At 46.6% G+C, this 7003-nt stretch overlaps 1 pseudogene; it reads left to right on the top strand.

Annotated features, from left to right (window-relative positions):
- The first annotated feature begins 2890 nt into the window (after window positions 1-2890).
- LOC149333552 (uncharacterized) lies at window positions 2891-5664 on the top strand (annotated as a pseudogene).
- The last annotated feature ends 1339 nt before the right edge of the window (window positions 5665-7003 follow it).

The following is a 7003-nucleotide window of genomic DNA, read 5'->3' as shown; positions in this document are numbered from 1 at the left end:
AAACGACTCTTACAGATGCTTACTCTGGAGTAAAGATTTAGGTTTTTTACTCGGTCTCGTCCAATGCTTTGCAAAGCGAACTCGTGCACAAAATCAAAGCGGCTGAACATTTCCATGCAGAAATTTATGTGCTCACAGGGTCAGCGCGAGCTTTTCATTACTGGGGTCGGCTGCACAAGCAGCCACGGAGTTCCCGCTTGCGCTTTCGGCACCACGCGTAAAGATTCGTGTTCCGTCTGCACTTCCTCAACTGGCAGTGATACGACCTCGTTGTCACACCCATATCCACCCTCGCTGTTCGATTGCAATAATGCTGACTAGCATTCGGAGCTGCAGAGCCACTTCGAACGGTGCTTCCTTTTCCTGTGCAGAAAGAGGCAGATATAAAAGACGCTGTTAGTAGATCGCATTCTTCTAAGTGCGCAGTCTGCGCTGTGTCTTCGTCCCACCGTGTTTCGAAAGCAAAAACGCGGTGTCGTGCGCTCTGAGAGAAAGGTACTCATTTTTCTATTTTTCACGTCATGTAGATGGCTTCAAAAGCAGCTCCCTTCGCGCTTTAAAAGCTCGTATACAACTGTGAAGTTTCTGCAGTTGCTCATAAATGTGTGAGTTTGAGCACACGTGTGAGAGAAGCGGAGCAGTGAAGCTTCAGAATTATCGCACAGAAAATTCTCTGGCACCAGCCACCACTCCAAATCATAGGCGTGGTTTTTTGCTACTCTGACATGGTAATGAAAATGATGTTAAACAATGTTCAATATCGTCAAGAGCATTGTATTGAGTTTTCAGTATAAATAGCTGCTGTTATTCGTTGAAGACGCAGATTTTTTCATGTACGTACCAATAATTGCAAAATAGAGTCTATTTAAATAGGAGCCCGTCACAACTACATTTTAAAAATAAGCTTTCTGAGGTAAAAAGATTGTTTCTGTGGTATTGCAATACCAGCACTGGCCGATATTAGAAAACAGGTTTCTGATGTTAACTAGCAAGCTGATTGATTTATTTATCATAGTTAAAGGTGCACTGAAGAGGAATCTGAACTCGTCTTTTTGCCGCGGTAACACGATCTACACGTCCCGAGCATTCGTAGAAATTTCCACTTAATGTCCTATGTGGCCGATTACCCTAACTTTAATTGGACGAACGTCCGGCTCCCGCTTTCTTTTTTTAATTCAGCGCAGACTGTGAGAGGAGTCAGCCAACGCATGAGGTGCCTTTCAGGCAGTCGCGTGGTGGCTTTTCTTTCGCTTTTATTTTGTTTTTTTTTAGTTTGCGTGAATAAATAGATCTAGTCAGAGACTACACAACCGGGACGTTTAATCGGATATGTATTAGAGAAATCGGCCGCACAGGGAATAAGTTGCAGTTTCTAAGAACTCACGGAACGTGTAGATCGAGTTCCAGCGGTAAAAATACGAGTTCACATTCCTGTTCAGTGCACCCCTAATTGTATAACTGCTAGTATCAAGGCGGTGGTCGCAATTACAGATTTATATGCGGTCATAAGTAATTGCCACATCATTTTTTAGAATTTCGAAAACGCGGTTACCCTTAGCAATGTGGGTTGAGAAATTTTCGCCATATCGCACCAAAAAATGCGTGCTGTGCTAAAACTTAGCTTCTCGGGCGCTCGCAAAGCAAAGGCTGTGCCATAGCCACGACATTCTGTGGGCTGGGGCCACATGACAGGCCACGTGACAGTTTCTTAATGAAGGAAGGGGTGCAGGTGGGAGATCATTTCGGGTGCGCCAAAGACACGCGCTTTTCGACAGCGGGAATATTTTAGCGCGAGATCACTGAAATTTTAAAAAAATTGTCGATCCATAACTCCGTAGGTAATCACGTTTTCTAAATTACACAAGCTGCTACGGCTAATCATAACGACCGGCTGCAGGTGTCTGCAAACTTCAACACGCGTTTAGTGTTCAGACAACCCACTCGTGTTCTAGGCACTAGTGGCTGCAAACGTGGCCAGCCGATGCATCGAAACTTCTTCCGCCTCAGTGGAAAACGACAGCTCCTGTCACCATATGGCGTACTTTTCCTACAGCATTAATATCTCTAAAACTCTACACCTTCAAAATCTATCTCTGTTAAAAATTTTCCGCGTGGCAGGAAAAAAAGCGCGCTTGATTTTCATGGCTTATGCCTGAGTGATTTTCACGGAAATGATGTGTCTACTATGGCACCCATTTAAAAGAAATCGCTAAAAGCTGCATAGAAAATTCCATTGCCAACAAAGTAAAGAAAATTCACAAAATAAAGCCATGAATATCGCGCAAAGTCTTGCACTGAAAACCGAAATTAAGAAGATTGGAACCAACATGCGTCTGCCGAAACGCAATGCAAGCTGCCCTACGTCAGGCTGTTCGCCTTTCAAAGCGTCGATGTACTTCAATCACACAATGCTGAGATTCATTAGGAATGCTACGCAGATATTTTTAAAACACTTCCCTCTCTTGCTTGCACCCTTTTTAGGGCCGGCATTATAATACATATAATTGAAAGCAGCCGCCCAGCTTTCTTACATAGTTAAAAAGTTAACTGTCAAAAAAATATATTAGCCACCTTACCAGTTGGCCTGCTTCATCTGTTGTCTGCAGTCCGCCAAGACTGGCATTACTATGCAGCAAAAGTCATCTTCATACTTCTAAAAGCCTGTTTTTAAAAATCAGTGGTGGGCTTTCCTAAAGCAACAGTGGCATTGCGTACTCCTAATGCTCTGTTTAACGCAATTTTCCCATTGCGAGCTGTAAGCGGCAGAAGAGATCGCAATGCCGACAGCATTCCGCGAGAGGTGAATGTATTAGCAGTTAAAGGGAACCTAGGGAGAATGAGCTCAGGTGGTGGTTTGCTCAACGGCCACATTCTTTTCTTTCAGACGGAGATGTGCATGAAAACTGCCGCTCTACTTCTGTGGGTTGTGACAACAGCCTGTGGCCTCAGCATGTCGATGAACTGCACCCACACTGCTCCTTACGCAGCGCTGTTGCAGCGTCTGGAGGGCTGCAACGTGACTGTTGACAACGGATACGTCCACGCCGTTTGTACCACTCTTGTAGGGATGGCAAATCGGCAACATTTCATTGCTGCCGACCCGGATACGCTGACGATAGAACAGGATCTCGTGTCCGATGAACCTGCGGACAGCAAAACTGCTCAGGGTAGTATCGTCTGCATGTCTCTCCAATCTGCCCAGATTAGAAAATGGGATAACTTTCCGCAAACAGCTCATAAGGACTACGACCAATTCATTCTGTCCGATGAGGGCAATTTTAGCCCTTTAAGCATTTACTCCCTGCTCCTATACATTCGCCAAATGACATTTAAAGGCACGTTCAGCAAGCCCCCGCAAGTCGCTGTCGCCGTCTGCAACGGAACTCTAGCCGACGGAAGCTGTGACTTTGACGTCTACGGCTTCCCGGACCGTTATAGGAACAAGACTTCTGTCGAGATTGAAGATTCCACGTTCTGGAACGTTGAGACCGACACGGCCGAGTTTTTGAACATCACGTTTACAGACACAGTCAGGGAATTCCCTGATCATCTGTTTAAATTTGTCCCCGTCACTCACACAAAGCATCTTTTATTCTATAAATGCAACTTTGATAGACTCTTACTTCAGTATAGCGGACTCGAACTCGGCCTCAAAATCGAGCGCCTCGAGTTTTTGCACGCGCCCATTAGGGAGATCGCTCCTCTTGCGTTCTTAATTATGAACCCAGCTATGAGGTATGTCTCTCTTATCGGCACAAAATTAACCGAAATTCCAAAGGCAATCTTTCACTTAGACCAGCTAGATACGCTCGACATGTCCGATACCAATGTGCCGCGTGGCATCGAGTTCGAGTACTATCCCAGGGATGGTGAATGGAACAGCAGCATTCAGCAGTTAATTCTGAGTGGAACCAACCTCAGCTCGTTACCAGATGGCGCCTTTTGTGGATTTCCGCTGCTCAAGAGACTGGCGCTAGACAACTGCAATATCACTAGCATTTTTGGGTCTCCATTTGAATGCCTGCAAGACCTGAAGAACCTCTCTATGGCTGGCAACAAGATTGGGCATTTGGACGGAGAAAACGTAAAGGGACTAAGAAAACTCACTTTTCTGAACCTCCATAAAAACCACATCATGCACTTCGAAGGCTCGCAAGTATTCTCCACTTTGATCTCTTTGACTCGACTCATACTGTCTCACAACGAAATTAAAGAACTACGACTGGGTGCAGTGGAGTATGCGCCTATCGAGGAGCTAAATCTTGCCCATAATAGGATATCAATGTGGAAGGCACCTTTATTTTCTCGCATGGGTAAACTGAAAACACTTCTCTTAGAGCACAACGTGTTAACCAATATAAGCGAAGAGTTGCTGCATGACATCAACAACGTCAGCTACGTGAACCTTAGCTGGAATCCCTGGGACTGCTCAAGCTGCCAGCTGAAGAACCTTCTTTCCGTGCTGCAGAAGCACCCTGCTCAGTGTACCGAGTGCTTTGTCTGCAAACAACCTGAGGAGCTCGAGGGAAGGCTCGTTCTCGAGGCGCCCTGGAATGAGGAGGACTGCGCCCCGCACGAGTAGTACAGAATTTACGGCGTTCCTGCTCTCCTCTCTATCATGGTCGCCTCCTTGGTCGCCTCAGTACATTGGACCCTGGACTGCGCCTCCGTCTTCCGTGTAATGTAGCGCGTCGTGAAGCAACACTACTGTGTCGTCTATGGCTCGGTGTTGCCTAACGAATAAGTATGCTTTCCGGATCGCGATGGCCGACAGCCCTTCTTGTGTGAACTGCGCCTGTGATGAGACAATCACCCATATCTTGTGTGAGTGCCCTGTCTTTGTAGCCGAAAGACATAAGCTGCGATGTGCTCTGGACCGCCTGGACCCTCGCCCTTTCACAGAGGCTAAGATCCTCGGTCCGTGGCCACAACAGTCAACTGCCATCAAGGCTTACAAGGCACTCTTTCGCTTTTTCAGAGAGACTGCCTTGATTGACAGACTGTGATTATTTCCCGTTACTTCTCTCTTTCCTCTTTAATTCCCCTCATTCCCTTCCCCTGTGCAGGGTAGCCAACCGGAATCCTTTCTGGTTAACATCCCTGCCTTTCCCTCTCTATCTCTCTCTCTACGCCGTTTACAGGAACCGCTGGTACTGCATGTACAGCCTGCTGTACCTCAAAGTAGCCATTAAAGCATATGGAAGACAGACGCACACAGGAAACTTTCCGTGGGACGGCTTCCTCTCGTACCACGCCTCGGACACCGAGTGGGTGCGAGGCCTGCTCCTTCTAAAGCTCGAAGCTTCCATGAAGTTTCGGCTCTGCGTGTCCGAACGAGACTTCATCCCGGGCCTCCCAATCACCGAGAACATCTGCCCGGCCATAACGCAGAGCCGAGTGTCGCTCTTCTTGCTCAGCCGGGAGTTCTGCCGCAGTCGCTGGTGCATGTTTGAGCTGAGCCTGGCGCGGCATCGGTTGTTTGAGAACGACCGCAACGATGGCTTGGTGTTCATAAGGAAGAACGACTTGGAGGAGTCTGAGCTGAGCTCCATGCTGACGCAACTCATCAAGTCCCGTACCTATGTCCAGCTACCGCCCTACGGTTCGAGCGAGGCTGTGAACAACCTTTTCTGGCTCCAGGTCCAGGCTGCTCTGCAACAGTAGTCATGCGGCTCTAAACTTTCCTGCTTCCAAGTATTGTGGTCTCATAGAGTTTAGGCCGTTGCTGGTGCTACTAATCTTGTATTATACTGCCTTTGCAGGTGGCACTAGTATTGTATTACACTGCCGTTGCTGCCGTAGCGATATTCTCGACAAATGCTAGACAGTCACCATTCGTCTCAGAGTCCATACACCGCTGACGCTATATCGCTTCACAGTCGTTTTACCTACAGTGCAATTCTGGTGTCTCTTAATAAGGTGTTAATGAAGTTATAGCATATATGTTCGCGTATACTCTATACGGGCTACGCTGTGTCTATTTTATCGCCAGCTATGAACTATTTGCGGGTTACTGTCCTCCTCTGCTCTATGTCGCGAGCAATTTACAGGTTGCGCTTTAACCTTCACCCTGCCGTCACTGAGAGGGCAGAAAAATATACATACGAGAATGTGAAGGGCACGCCAACACAGTGCTTCAGGAAAGGCAACACAAAGAAGTCATTACTATGAAATCACTAAATGATACCAAACTGTTTATTTTGGTTTGTGTATGGCGGTAAACACCTTTCTCGCATTTCGAAAGACTTCTTGTACGACTCTTAGCCACCCCAGCGGGTACAGGTCTGATTACCAACTTAATCGTCTTTCTAACTGCACTCTTTGCTAGTTGTTATTCCGGGCAAGTCTGTAAATCGCGTGATGCACGGCCGTCTTATCCTCTGGTTCTCTAAGGATAGACAAAGCTTCGTGCAGCTCCAAATTTTCCAATAACCACTGCAGGACTCTGGACACAAACAAATATTCATGTAACCAGCGAAATCAATGGTGACACCAGTTAAAGTGCATGCCTGAAATTTAGGGAGTAAGACAGCTTTAACTAATGATTTTAGCAGACAAGCAATATACACACATGATGCGTTAGCATAGAGCTCAAGCAGGAATGATTACTGCGCAGTGGAATCGATTCCTTAGTTACACACTGAAACGCGCATTCGTTTAGGGCACCTTCAGTTTAGAGTCGTGCTAATAGCACTAAGGAAATTTTTTTATGAGGGAGTTTTGCTTTCATTTTTCACGTCAAGCACAATCGTTCGCTATACAGAACCGAGGACTGCATGTTTGAGGAGTCACTTATCAGTAACTGCAGGAAAAACTGCTCTAATATGCCCACGTTTTCTGAGAAATGCGAGAAGTAACATGCCTCAAAACTCGACGCAGGAGCCTAAACTTATCACGAGCATCTTAGAAAAAACTGAAAAACCGAATTAATCCTCATGGCTACTCTGGTGTGTTGCCTTTCACTTTTGGCAGCAATAAGCCAGGACACCTCGATGCACGTCAC

The sequence above is a fragment of the Amblyomma mixtum genome, chromosome 8, assembly GCF_055824585.1.
Source record: "Amblyomma mixtum isolate Tamu chromosome 8, ASM5582458v1, whole genome shotgun sequence".
NCBI classification, from domain to species: Eukaryota; Metazoa; Arthropoda; class Arachnida; order Ixodida; family Ixodidae; genus Amblyomma; species Amblyomma mixtum.
The sequence above is the reverse complement of the archived record's forward strand: the minus strand, read 5'-3'. Positions and strand labels throughout refer to the sequence as shown.